This window comes from Mandrillus leucophaeus, unplaced genomic scaffold, assembly GCF_000951045.1.
Source record: "Mandrillus leucophaeus isolate KB7577 unplaced genomic scaffold, Mleu.le_1.0 Scaffold50, whole genome shotgun sequence".
NCBI lineage: Eukaryota > Metazoa > Chordata > Mammalia > Primates > Cercopithecidae > Mandrillus > Mandrillus leucophaeus.
The window spans coordinates 8,339,871-8,355,159 of record NW_012105365.1 but is presented as its reverse complement, the minus strand read 5'-3'; the positions used below and the strand labels follow the sequence as shown (position 1 = coordinate 8,355,159).

The 15,289-nt window shown below is 37.7% G+C and overlaps 1 pseudogene; it reads left to right on the top strand.

Annotated features, from left to right (window-relative positions):
* The first annotated feature begins 1,242 nt into the window (after nt 1–1,242).
* On the top strand, nt 1,243–1,752 carry LOC105550962 (annotated as a pseudogene).
* Nucleotides 1,753–15,289: the final 13,537 nt, after the last annotated feature.

Below are 15,289 nucleotides of genomic sequence, written 5' to 3'. Positions count from 1 at the left end.
AATAGGGAATTACTAGTCAACAGGCATAACTTTTGGGTCAAGAAAGATTAATAAGCTCTAGGGAAATGCAGTACAACATTTCACCTATAGTCAACAATAATGTGTATTGTCTTGTAAGGGTGGAAAGTTGTGATACCTTTCTTCACTCATCATAAGGGTCGTTGCCGCACTCCTATAACAAAGATGGGTTAACAAGAAACCAATTACTTAATCAAAGTTTAACATGACACAAGAGCCTTCAAAAATGAAGACCCAAAGACCCAGAAAAAAAAAAATGTCCATTTTTATACTTAGATTTGATGAAGAATGGAGAGTTATGAGGAAATGTGATTGGACAAAAGAGCATGATCTAAAGGTGATAGACTGAGGAGGGAAACCTAACAAGGACTGTCCGTTCAGATTATTCTTGGCCTCTCTGTGTAGCATTCCTTCCTCCAGGGTAGGGGACAGGACCCGTCTGGAATGAGCATTTTCAAAGGAGAAGAGAGAAGGGGGACAGTGACCTCTCTAGGTTTTATGGCTTGCTTTGCAAAAGAGGGGTTCTCATTTCTAAGATCTGCTTTGGGGAAGTTATATTCTGACTTCCAAGACTCGCTTCTGAAAGAAGAAGTGGGAGACAGGACGGCAGGAAAAAATGAGAGATAGATTGCTTCTGAGGTGTTCCAGTATCCTTCAGTTCAAAGTACTCAACACACCAAGGCACCATACTTTGGGGTATCATATTCTGACCCTGAATATTACACTTAAAAATTTGTTAAGATGAAGCCAGTTGCGATGGCTGACGCCTGTAATCCCATCCCTTTGGGAGGCCGAGGCAGGCAGATCATTAAGGTCAGGAGTTCAAGACCAGCCTGGCCAACATGCTGAAATCTCGTCTCTATAAAAATACAAAATTTAGCCAGGCATGATGGCGGATGCCTGTAATCCCAGCTACTCGGGAGACTAAGTCAGGAGAACTGCTTGAAATGGGGAGGTGAAGGTTGCAGTGAGCTGAGATCGCACCACTGCACTCCATCCAGCCTGGGTGACAGAGTGAGACTCTATCTCAAAAAAATAAAATAAATAAAAAATTGTTAAGATGGTGGATTTCATTTTCAGTATTCTTGCCACCCTAAGATTTTTTAGAAATGTAAAAATTGATGCATAGAATTATTTAAAAACCTGCCCAAGATTAAAAAGCTAGTAAGTGCGGTCGCGGGACACCGGGCGTAGAGGGCGGTCGCGGCAGGCAGCGGCGGCAGAATGTTGGCTACCAGGGTATTAAGCCTAGTTGGCAAGTGAGCAATTTCCACCTCTGTGTGTGTACGAGCACATGAAAGTGTTGTGAAGAGCAAAGACTTTTCGCTCCCAACTTACGTGGATCGGCGTGACTATGCCTTGCCGGATGTGGCCCATGTCAAGCAACTGTCTGCCAGCTAGAAGGCCTTGAAGGAGAAGGAGAAGGCGTCCTGTAGCAGCCTCTCCACGGATGAGAAAGTCGAGTTGTACCGCATTAAGTTCAGGAAGAGCTTTGCTGAGATGAACAGGGGCTCGAATGAGTGGAAGACGGTTGTGGGCAGTGCCACGCTCTTCATCTGCTTCACCGCGCTCATTATCATGTGGCAGAAGAGCTATGTGTACGGCCCCCTCCCAGAAACCTTCGACAAAGAGTGGGTGGCCGTGCAGACCAAGAGGATGCTGGACATGAAGGTGAACCCCATCCAGCGCTTAGCCTCCAAGTGGGACTAGGAAAAGAACGAGTGGAAGAAGTGAGAGATGCTGCCCTGTGCCTGCGCCTGCCTCTGTCACCTCCATGCAACTCCATGCCTATTTACTGGAAACCTGTTATGCCAAACAGTAGGACTGCAAATAAAAGACCAGCTTACCTGGGGAAAAAAAAAAAAAAAAACCTAGTAAGTGGATGATTGAAATCAGATTTGAGGCTCTTCATCCATAATCCCGTTATTTATCTTAACTCATCATGTTTTATTTGCAGTATGTTTACAGAACATCACAAATTCATCCCAATACAAGGATCACCTGAAACTGACCACTTACACTATTTGAGTGAAAATAGTTATAACCTTGTACTTCTTATGTCCGGTAATATTTGTTTAGTCTCATACATTTCTATCCTAAAAACATTAGGAGGTGTAGGATGAGTTCTGTTTCTTATCATTTTTCTGGAATGGGTGAGTTGCTCTAGCTTGCTAATTTTCCCCCAACCGAGTTCTATGGTTTCTCTATTAGTGTAATACTTATCCCAATCTTATTTATTCATTTTTTTTTTGTCACTATTTAGCAGATGAGCCCTTTGCACTGGAAGTCGAAAGGTAGCTCTTGTTAAGCATACTGATCAGTAAGATACTAAGTAAGATTATACCTTTGTTTTACAAAAGGTGCATATGTATTAAATGTCTTCCATCATGTAAATCTTAATATTTTATAGAGCCTGTGTATCCTCTCCAAGTTGTGTGGGTTATTTCTCCCTCTTTAAATAGCTGAAAGAAATGGAGTCACAGAAGTGTTACGTGACTTCCCCAAGGTTATTTAGCAAATCAGCTGCAGAATGGCAGAGTTTAGTTCAAATCAGCTAAAACGAAGGGAGCGCTTTTTAAAAATAAACCTGTAAAAGCTTTAAAATAATCACTAGAGTAGACTAGAACTACTTAATGAAAGCTAGGCAATCAAAGAGGTTGTTTTACTTTTATCAAAGGCAAATATTCTAAAAGTATGTAGCTGATCTTAAAAGATACTGAGATTTTCAATCATAAAGCATTCTCAGATAAATAAGATTCACACAAGGGGTTAAATCTATTTAGTCCTGCTCAAGGTTATGAAGTGAGTATAATAGAGAAAGGCTTTTAGAAATCTACTCGAATAAGCCATTTTGATCTTTTTATCTTAATTGCTTTTTATCTCCTGATAGTTTGCTTCTCAGCTTTGGTGTCGAGTTAAAAACATTTTTTTTTTTTGGTCTGCCTTTACTTTGTGCTTGTTTGCCTGTTGTAATGACAATTGTGTGTCTGTAATATCCATTCCAAACTATATTGTTTATACTCTTTGTTTAAATGGTTCATTTCAGAAATATTTAAAAAGATTTCTCTACCTAAAACAAACATTTTGAAGAACCTTTTAGGAGTAAGAGAGATGATGACTAGTGTATTTTGTGTTAAGCACAACTGTGGCTCAAAGAGTGAAATCTTTGCTACATTGCAAAAATAGTTTCAATCCCTCATCATTAAAGCAAATAATTTGGTTGCCTGAAAGTCTAAAACACCTATGTCATCCAAACAGAAACCAAAAGGCTGAGATATGTGTGGCATTTGTTATTTGAATTCCTACACCTTTCTGTTCTAGTGTTAACCAGCAGGTCAATTGTGAAATGCAATGAAATGCAAAGCTTAAAATAAAATCAGGTCACCAGCTGATCTGTTTACAATTTGATATAATATTAACAAATTCTTACTGAAACTTTTATGACATTTATTTGGTGTAGGAGAGAAACCAATCTTACTTTGAATACCTAACGCATGTAATTGGCTCTTCTGTAAAAACGTGATCCTTTAATGTGACTCCTTAATATCTGAAAAGTCATTGGGTAGGGGAAAAAAAAAAACAGATACATGCAATAACTTTAACATATATGAAATCAAGAACAAAGCAAATATAAATAGTGTTTTAAAAGGATCTATATTATATTTTACTATGAACAGTTGATACAATAATTTTAAATAGGCAGTAAATCATTTTGAAGCAATCTGTTTGAAAACTCAAACTTTTTTGAGTGAACAGTTTTTTATAGTGAATACTGCTGTGGAATGAGCAGTGCTCACTATAGCATTGTGGAAACATAAGAAATAACTTATTAAAAGTGTTAAAAAATGGTTTGATAAAACTTATAGCTCCATGACTAGAGATATCTGCATATACTGTAATATGTATGTATATGTTGTTTTGGTTTTTCTAAGTTGGCTTTGAGGTCTCTCTTAGGAAAGTGGCTATAAAATCTAGCCGTGCCCAGATGGGGCTCCAGGGAATCTGGTCATGGTTGTTTATAGTATGTATTTCATGGGATACTTCTGGATCCTGGTGGACAGCCTGATAGCTATATGTCCAACTTGTAACCAGGTGTCCTGTTCACAGGAAACTTCTTTGTAGTGGCAGATGCTCTTATGGCTTGTGTCTTACCTGTGTCTCATTTATTCCTACTAAGATTGCCGCTCTCTTGGAGAGCCGTGAGTGGGAAAGATGTTACGTTTAAGTGTGTTGGTTAGGTGAGGCACAGAGGAGGCAACACAACAAAACACTTAAAATAACTGAATCAGTTGATTATTTACAGATCTCAGAATGAAGAGAGCAGCATCACAGGACCAAGGGGAAGAGGGGAGCTGTAGGAGACAGCATACTCAACCAGCAGGGTAGACAGAAAGAGAGAAAAAGAGGGATAATGGGCTGAAGCCTTTGTTGGGGCCCAGGATATTACTCAAGCAGGTTTCCCTTGGGTTTGGAGTAAGCAGGCATGAATTCCACAGAGTCATGCTGTCACTGAGAGGGGGTCACTGCAGCACATCTGCAAACTTCTTGCAGGGTATGGGGGTCTGTGGGGCAAGTCAAGTAGGTTGTATCTAGCTCTGTAGAGAGGTGATTACTAGGAGACAGTTGTATAAGGCAGATATATGGGTCACTACACTGAGGAACTGGGAAGAGGTGTAGAACTGGAAACTGTCAAGCCAGGCTTTTGGTATGAGAAAGTTAAACTTTTATTCAAAATGGATGTGGAGGCAACATGAAATTCTAGGAATTTACTGCATTGCATGTATGTGTGATAGAATTCAGATGTACATTCAATTTATATATAAACACTCTCAGAGCTTATGATGGGGTTTGGTAACTTTAGGGCCCATTTTAATCTAGAAAAGGAAAAAAAAACAGTGAGTTGCTTAAGAAAAGTTGTCCACAGTGTATAGGGTAGATATAGTATTGAAATAAAAAAATAAATAAATATGTCATTTGAATCATAACATGTGTTGAAAATTAGTGTTAAACTTTATACAAGTCTAATAAAAATGGTGTTGCTTTAAATTATGATTTATCAAACAACATTCAAAATATTATTTTCCAAGGGAAGCAAAGACAAACGGGAGTATTATGAAAAAATAATAGTAGATAATAAAAAGAAACAGCTTTATTATTTTACAAAAATTTCTAAACTTGTTTACTATAAGCTAAAATTACATATGGCAAAAAAAATCACATAGCTGGCATTAACATTTAACTACAGTGTAAAATTGCTGATTTACATGTGGCTGCAAAACTTTACACCATTACATGTTCCATAAATATATATTTTTCAAATGAATGTAATAAACTGAATATTTATACTTGTGCATCTGACCCTATTAAGTTAGAAATGTATGAAAAATTCTTAAAACCCAGATTTTTCACTCAGCAAGAAATGTGAATAAAAATTATTTAATTATCTTAATGTTAATCTCAAAGTAATATAAATGGTACATTAGATCTAATTTTTTCTTAGATTGTATCTTGAAAATTTATTATTTGAAAAATCAGTTTAATTCTATTATTTGTTTGATAATATATTCATCAAATATTTTTAGGCATCTATTATTTGAAATTCTCTGTAGAAATATATGCTACCAAGAGTCAGGAGATATAAGATTTGGTTCTAATTCTGTTACTAAGTTATTGTGCTGCCTTCTAATTAATCAACTATTTTTTTCTCTGTTTCACTGTCCTCATTTGTGAGAAAGAATCTCAATCTACAATTGAGACATGGTTTCGGCTCTTGGGGGTTTCACAGTGTATTAGGAGAGAAGACGATAGTATAGAATGTTACAAGGGTTATAATAAATCAAAAATGTTCTGGTGGCAGAAATATCTTCTAGTTAATAGGAAGCCCTCTTGGAGAAGGTAGCATTTGAAATTGAATAGGGAAATTAGTAGAATGTAATTTTTCAAATAAAGATGGTGGAATAAATTATTGTACGTGAAATGAAAGCAAGGAGAAAAGGTATGGAATTTGAAAAGCTATAGTGTTTCTAGAACTTTCTGGTTCATGACCCAATTAGTGTGTCAGTAACTTTTTACATCAGTCTTACGCCAAAGGAAATACTTGAGAGATTAATTTATTAAGTAGTTTAAGTCCAAACAAATTATAGTTCACATGGTATGCAACAAATATCAGCATACTTTCTTGTAATATTTACAGATCTTGTTGTGCCACTGAGATCTTTACTCAGGTGCCCCACGGCCCCTTGCTCCTGTAAACCAAAAAGTATCTAAGACGGGACTCAATTAATTTAGAAGTTTATTTTGCAAAGGTTAAGGGCATGCCCATGACACATCCTCAGGAAGTCCTAAAACCATGTGCTCAAGGTGGTCACACTACAGCTTGGTTTTATATTTTTTGGGAGACATAAGACATCAATCAATACATGTTAGACTATGTTGGTGTGGTCCAGAAAGGTGGGACAACTCAAACTGGGGGCTTCTGGTTGGAAATTGGTTGAAAGACTTTATCTAAAGACCTGGAATCAATAGAAGGGAGTGTCTGGGTTAAGATAAGGGGTTGTGGAGACCAAGAGTTTTATTATGCAGATGAAACCTCCAGGTAGTGGGAAAGAATAGATTATCTTAAGGTCTCATTTTAATGTTAATGCTGGTCAATTTTGCCTGAATTCCAAAGGAAGGAAGGTATCATGGGGTATGTCCAACCATGCATTCCCATCATGGTCTGAACTCATATTTCAGGTCAACTTTGAAATGCCCTTGCCTGTGAGAAAAGTTTAATTCAGTTGTTCGGAGGGTGGGGAAGCATAGAATTTAATTTTTGGTTTACAGTTCAGTTTGGGAAGCATGGTTATAGTGTGCTTGGTTATAATGCATTCATACTTTGGCAAAGGAGTTTTTGTTATGTTTTGTTTACAGTGTGAGCCACATGTAAGACTGTAAATGAAAAGCCCCAGTGAAAGAAGGGCTTACACAATCCAGTCTATCTGTGAACTAGCATGTAAAAAGAATCCAGAGGCTGGGTGTGGTGGCTCACACCTGTAATCCCAGCGCTTTGGGAGGCCGAGGAGGGCGGGTCACCTGAGGTCAGGAGTTCAAGACCAGCCTGACCAAGATGGTGAAACCCCATCTCTACAAAAATACAAAAATTAGCTGAGTATGATAACAGGTGCCTGTCATCCCAGCTACTTGGGAGTCTGAGGTGGGAGAATCACTTGAACCCAGGGGGGTGGAGGCTTCAGTGAGCTGAGATCACACCACTGTACTCCAGTCTGGGCAAGAGAGTGAGACTCTGCCTCAAAATATACAGAAATTGGAGGGAATAAAAAAAGGAAAAAACACACAACTCCAATATCAAATTCAATCTTCTTGAGAAAGATTAAAGGAAAGATCAGCTTTATACATACAGCAAAGCTTCTTCACCCTTCTCCCCCTCAATTTTATGCTAAATTCTTTCCCACTTGCTCTGACCTTTCATCTATGCCTACTACTCTTCAAATTCTGAATTGCAAAACATCCTGGAAATGGTTTGCCAAGCTTTAGGGGAGAGAGAGAAGGCATAGTAGAATCAACATAAACAAATATTACAATCTTATTTGTGCAGAAGTATGTAGAATATGGAGACTATATACACACAAATAAATATTGTCCCGGTCACATATTCCCCCATTTCGTGAATCATCATGAGAGGACTCAATCTTTAATTGTGCCATCTAGTGACTCTTTCTAATTTGGTCTATCTCATTCCTTTCTTCCATATTTACTGGTATGCCTTTGAAGCTATTTACTTGGTCTCCAAAGTTTTCTTCTTAGAAATCTAAGAGCAAAGAAATGTGGGGCTTCCTGTGGGATAAATGCATCAATGTTAGAGTTTTTCTTCAATGTCTGTGTCCTTAGCAGGATAAGAAATACAGTGTATAATCTGAGTTCTTCCCCTCTTGAAGGCAGACTGCCATTATATATTCCCCAGTGTCACAAATAAAGAAATGCTAATCTCACTCAAATCTTTCAGCTGTCTAGCAATAAATGTTACGTTTGGCCCACACTAACTATTGTTTCTAAAATACCATCAGGTGACTGCATAATTCCTAAGAGGTGCCCACTTGCTGACCTGTCTGCCACACTGGAACCTGATGAATGGGCACAGCCTCCTACTAAGCTCTTGCCTTGTTTGATGTGGTGGTAGTGGGAGGGAGAAAGATTCCCCTGACCACTAATGGAAAAATGTAATTCCGGTCACCAGCACCTTGACAGCTGGACTATAATTGAAAAGGGTAAGCATATGTTATTACTTTCAACTACCAAAGCTACCAGCGTGGCAGGCCTTAGCTCCAGCATTCAGCACTTGGTTATGGAGCAGCATCGTGATAGCCATTCTCTCTTCCTTAACGCTTATTAGCTTCAACATTTCAGAAAGTTCATGGGGGTTTTATGGAGGACCAAGGCTGACACAAACTCATTCTTGAACAAATCTGGTTCACCTATTCTTATTAACCAACCCATGCAGCTCTCCCTCCATGGCAGGGTATGGGGGTGTGGGCTGGGGGATGGGGGCGGGATACTGCTTTACTACTCCTTTCAGTCTTACTATAGAGATGTTAATTACATGGTTATCATCTAAATATATTAATTTCATTCCTAACCAATTGTCATATGACTTTAGTAAGGCAGAGAAACAGTCCTCCAAAGAAAGGAGTGTCCTGTTGGATTCAAAGTGGTGGATTTTCTCTCATGCTGAGTCTTTGAATGCTTTCTTACAAAAACTTGCTCACCCTTCAAAAGCAAACCCCTGGCTCACCCCTGTTAAGACCCCCCACTTCTTTTCTGTTTTAATTCTCCAAAATTTGAATCCCAAAAGATTGAAAACACAGCTGGCAAAGATAAAACCCTCAGAAGGAAATGGGAGGGTGAAAAGGGAGAGAACAAAGATCACACTTTTTTTTTTTTTTTGTGGGAAGATGAGGAAAGAGATGTTTAGAACTGAGAATGCTCTATAATGTAGAATGGAAAGAAAAGCTTGGAGGGTATTAAGGCTAATGGCTAGAAGAAAGAATTTGAATACCAGGCCAAATAAGTTAGCTTTCTTCTGCAAATGATAACAAGGCATTAATTTTTATTATCCTTTTAAGTATGAGAAAAAAGTAAATCAGATAGAGATCTGCATTAGGACAAAATGCATAGGATAGACATGTGATAGACTAGAGTTAAAGCCAACAGCCTTGATGATAACACACGGCCAGGTATGCAGTAGTGAAGGCTCAGGCCTGGCTGGTGGCAGTGAGAATTACAACAATGGGAGAGAATTAAAAGAAATGAAAGATTGTGCAAAGATAAACTCAAGAGAACATGGTGGCATGCATACAGGGAGGAAGGAGTAAAGTTTGGCTTTAAAGTTTTGTGTATCAGGGAGTAACATTAAAAAGTGCTATTAGTACAGTGAGGGAGATTTGGAGGATTAAACCTGGCCCTCCCTTGATGGTGTCCCTTGAGGACAAGAGGACCAGGCTTAATCCTCCAGATCTTCCTCAATGTACTAATGGCACTTTTTGATTGTTAATCACTGATATTTAAGTGCTCAGTGCTCACAAGTACTTCTCATGTTGCTGAGCCTTACTGATTCATACCGGTCTTCATTGTCACTTCCAGACCAAGTTACCTTCCTTCTTCCTACCATGCCCAGCTTTGAATCTCACGTCATCACTTTGAAGGATCTATTTCCCATCCTTTTTTCAGCCCCTAGGAAATAGGCCTTTCATTTATGAAGATTTTAGCTCGTGCTTTATTGAAGCTCTCCCCAACATTATTACTTCTACCCAAATTCTGGGTGATTTCAATAGCTTTAGTGACAATTACCACAGATGCAATGTGTATCAATTTATGCCAGGCGCTGTTTTAAGTACCCTACATATATTAACTCATTTACCTTCCATAACAAGCCCATTAATTAGATATTATAATCATCATTTGATACTATAATTCCCATTTTATAGATGGAGAACTGAGGCACAGAGCAATCAAACAAATTGTCCACAGCCATTCAGCTAAGAAGACTACTTGATGTGAGTCAAAGCATTAAGGCTCAAAAGTCTATACTCTTATTTGCTCTGAAATATTAGTGGGTAGATGGTGTTTCAGTTCCTGATCTCCTCTCCTCCAACAACTCTACTCTTGACCCTACCAAAGCTGCTCAGTCCTTTGATTATACCTTAGATCTTCTCTATGATTGCAAACCTCTTTAATCTCATTTTCAAATATTTCATTTGCCAGCTGTCACCTCCCAACTTTCTAGCTCTGAATCAGCTGGAATCAAATAAAGCAATCCTTTGACGTACAGTTCATTAATTCTACCATCCTTTTATTGTCACTTACTCCATCAAGTCTTTACTTCCCCCTTATCCAGCTTAAATTTTAGAGTCAATCCTTACCACTCTTTGGCATGTACACTCAACTCTCTTGACCTTCTCTTTTCTGTAGATTTGCTGAATCAAACTATAATCCTCGTTTAATTGGTTTAATTCAATCCTTTGTCTAATCCTAGACAATATCCATATGGTTGAACAAATCTAGAGAAAAACACACAACCATCCTGCCAGTTTTCATTTTATGTTCATGATCAAGGACCTGAATGATCATGTTATATTTCCTCTGTCCAGTACCTCTCCCAGTCTCCTGGGCCTGTGATTCTCAAAATTGAATCCACAGTCCCTTGAGAGTTCCCATGACCTTTGCAGGGGATCTTGAGATCACAATTATTTTCATGCTAATATTTACATGTTGTTTGCTTGCTTTACTATGTTGACATTAGCTTCAGAGGCAAAAAAGCATTCGAGGATAAAATTTTTTGTGTCTTAACATGGTTAAGGCACTGGCACCAAACTGTAGTTGAAATCTCCAAAAAGCATATTCACTTAAATTTTAAAAGCCAGTTTCACTTAAGAACATCCTATTAGAAGCCGTAAAACTATTAATACTAAATCTCAACCCTTGGATATATGTCTTTTTACTATTCTTTGAGACACAAAGTATTTTTGCTGGATACTAAAATTCAAGAGTTGTCTCTGGAAAAAACACATGTGCCATTTCATGGAACACTTTTTATTTGAAAGAACAACCAACAAATTATTGTTATTCATAACTGGGTATTTGGCAGACATTTTCTCACAAATGAAGAAAGTGAGTCTTTCATTTCAAGAAAAGCAACTGTCGTGACTTATTGCCAGTGATAAATTTCTTGCTTTCAAATGAAAATTAGAATTGTGGACAACTTTTGTCTGCCACAGAGGGCTCCCTAATAGTTAAAGGCTTTTTTTTTTTCTTTTCCCTGAAGAAATTAAGGGTGATATAAATGAAAGTGATTTTTAAAAAATACTGTATATTTGCAGAACTCAGTGAGCAAGTATTTTCCAAATAACTGAAACATGCTGCTATCAAGTCACGCATGAGTAAAAAATCCAACGAATGAACAAGATAGAACAACGGACTTCAGTGTAACAAAGTACAAAATGTTTATTGATATGACTTCAGATTTTTCATTACAACTAGCCTTTAAAAGGCTACACTACAGGAGTGACAAAGAAGACTATCCACTATTATCTAAGAAAGTGATTACTCCCTTTAACATTCACATATCTGTGGGAGGCCAAACAAACAAGCACCACTGTGTGTGACCCCTTCCTCTATGATATACTGAGAGTTCAGTAGATGGTTTGCACTCTGCTAGGTTTTTGCAGGCAGCTCTCCTCTATCCCTCGATTCTATTTTATATTTGTTTCTTCAGTTTCTTATGGTTCAGGTGTCTCTGTTCCCTTTACATAGCTCCGGTCTCTCTCCTTCAATGCTTTTTCCTTTGAGTCTCAATGCAGGAACCAGAGTAATCGTGTAAAATACACAAATCACATTATATCATGCCTTTTCTTTAACCCTTCAATGTTTTCTCAACTTACTTATTTTAAAAGCTAAAGTGTTTAGGATGGCCTAGATGTTACACACAGGATCTGACTCCCTGTTAACTTCCTAACTTCATTTCCTATTGTTTCCCACTTTGCTCACTGCATTGCAGCCATGCAGGCGTCCTTGCTTTTGTTGAACATTAAGCAACCTTCTGCTTCAGGGTCGTTGCACATGTTCCTTTCGTGAAATGCTTGTCCCCCATATATCCACATGGCTGACCATCTCTCTTCTCCAGGTCTTTACCCAATATAATCTCAGGGAGAACTAACATAACTACCCCTTTTACAATTTGTAACTCTTTCTACTCTATCATTTACTATTCTCTTTCAGAGATCCATATTTTCCCTACCGCATTTACTAACGTCTAGCGTACTATATCATCTATTTTCACTTTTTTGTTATAGTTTGCACCATTCTAGAATGTGAGCCTCATGGAGGTAGGAGTCTGTGACTTTTTGGTGCACTGCTATAATCTGTTACCTTAAGCAGGATCTGACAATAGATGGGACTTAATAAGTTGCTATTAATGGAATGGAGTGAATAAACACTCATGAGTGCCTATCTAGGCACTGTGCCAAACTCTGGAGACCAAATGATGAAGAAGACATAGAATCCAACTAGAGAGACAGAGTATAGTGAGGAAAGAGAAGATACGGGGTATATAGTCGGGAAATAATTAAAGGAAATTGGTTTATGTGGCATGTGACTTTACTTTTTATTGTATTTTCCATTGACACTTGAAATTTACAATATTTATGTAAATGACATTGAGCTCGATATATTTTTATGTAAAGAGCTCCAGGACCATCCTCCCAAGAACATTTATACATGTCAGACACAAAGAATCAAGCTGATATACTGAATAAGTAATTCTTAAATACAGTTACTTATAGAAGAATAAACTGACATTAGCATTTTTATAAATTAGAGTTATAATGTTAAAAAAAATCAGCTATTTGAAGCAAGAAAATTAAGAACAAACTATCAGCATCCACCAGCCTAGTTCAAATGTATGAAGTGTTCCTATTTGGAAACATAACTTGGTTGACACATTGAGTCCCTCTTCTAACACATTACTCAAAATCATGTGTGAATTACATATGTAAAGCATAGATGACTTGGCTTAAGAATTTAAATGCCATCTTCTTTTTTTTTTTTTTTGCTGCAGTTTGCTAGCTGTGGAAATGACACTAGCTATAATGACATTGTACATGCTGACTTAAGGCTACTTTATAGCAAAGGTTTTGAGGATCTACATTCCAATGTAATACAGAAACAATCATGTCTTTTACTAAATTTTAAACAGTAATAGGAAGAGTTTGTTGGATAATGAAATGCATATGGATGAATCCAGGCAAAGAGGTGTTAGACAAAGTGTCAGATGAACAAAACAAACTGGAAGATTTTCATTCTTGGTAAAAGTCTTCAGAAAATGACAAACAAACTGTAAGGAAGTTATTAGTGATATTTATATTTTTTTCATTAAAATTACCGAATTGAGGGTCTGAAAATATGACTTCTCTATATTCCCATGTAAAAAAAAATCTTTGTTCTATTCCAGTATTTTAATCCGACTGTTTCTTTATCAGTTCTCACTTGTGCATCCTTTTACATTTCTTACATATATATGAGTTGAATATGAAGTAATTTTACTTTTTGCTCTAGACATTGGGAAAAAAAATCCCAAATCTCGAATTTAAATGTCTTTTAGGCTAGGTACAAAGGCTTATTCTATAATCCCAGCAATTTGGGAGACGAAGGCAGGAGGATCACTTGGGGCCAAGAGTTAAGAGACCAGTCTAGGCAACATACCAAGACCTCATGTCTACATAAAAATAAAATAAATAGCCAGGTGTGTTGGCACACACCTGTAATCCTAGCTACCTGGGAAGCTGAGGCAGGAGGATTGCTTGAACTCAGGAGTTCAAGGTTACAATGAATTATGATGGCTCCACTGCACTCCAGCCTGGGTGACAGACAGAGACCCTATCCCTAAAAAAATAAAAACTTTAAAAAGTTTTTTACTTACATTTTTGACCCAGAGGATAAAATTATTCTGTTGATTATCTTCTTTCTAATTACAAGTATGTAGATTGTGCTATAAATATTCCAGAAAAAACTGGACAGTATCCACTATTATTCCAAAAGCAACTTGTATTTTCAGAGAAGAATTGGAAGTAAGAATAACTGACCCGGTGCGATGGCTCAAGCCTGCAATCCCAGCACTTTGGGAGGCCAAGGCAGGCAGATCACGAAGTAAGCAGTTTGAGACCAGCCTGGCCAACTTGGTGAAACCCAGTCTCTACTAAAAATACAAAAATTAGCTCAATATGTGTGCACATGCCTGTAATCCCAGCTACTCAGGAGACTGAGAGAGGAGAATTGCTTGAACCCGGGAGGCAGAGGTTGCAGTGAGCCAAGATTGTGCCACTGCACTCCTGCCTGGGAGACAGAGCAAGACTCCATCTTGGGAAAAAAAAAAAAAAAAGTTATACCCATTGATTTCTTATACTCATTGATGTTTGGAAGTTTGCAGTATGGTAAATAATTTATTAGGAAACGTGATTTTATCAGACTTTCTCTAACAAAAATATATTGTTTGATAATGAATGATTACATGTAGGACTTCAATACTGTAGCAAATTAATATAATATCAAAAAGCACAACACTATATTAAAATAAATAGAGCACTGACCAAGTCTCACACTTCTGTGCTCTTTTCCATGCCCCAACTCCTCTGACTGGACTATATTCCTGCCTCCCTTTCACCCTTTCTATCCCTTCTTTTTACGTTATGCTTTTTCCACTTAAGCAAAAGAATAATTTTATTAGAGGGATACTGGAATATCTTACAAAATTTAGGAGCCACTAGACCTAAAAGCCAAAATGAGAAAGCCATAAGTAACCCTGTATTAAGTACTTGCTTTTCATTTCTTGCCTCTTCATCTCTCTGGGTACCAGTTTCTTTCATCCGTCTTCCCAAGCCTGGTTTTTGAGGTCTCTGCAAATGATGGCAGACCCGTAATTCTTGAATTTACATCCCCTAGTTCAAGTTACACCCACCTAGACTGATTAAGTCCAAATTTCTAACTCCTAGAAGAGAACATCTGGAGCAGTTTGGGTCAGGGTTTTATTTATAGTCTAGTCAATTGTGGCCAGCAGAGAGAATCTAATAATAACAATATGCCTGTCAAGGGTAAGTCCCTGGAGAAGGGTGTGGGGAAGAAAAGGCAATTCTCAGAAGTATGCTGTAACCTTCTACTTGGCTAGCTTCCTATAAAACCATCAAGGGCTAATTTGGGTGTCATCTTTTCTGGTTTAATCCTT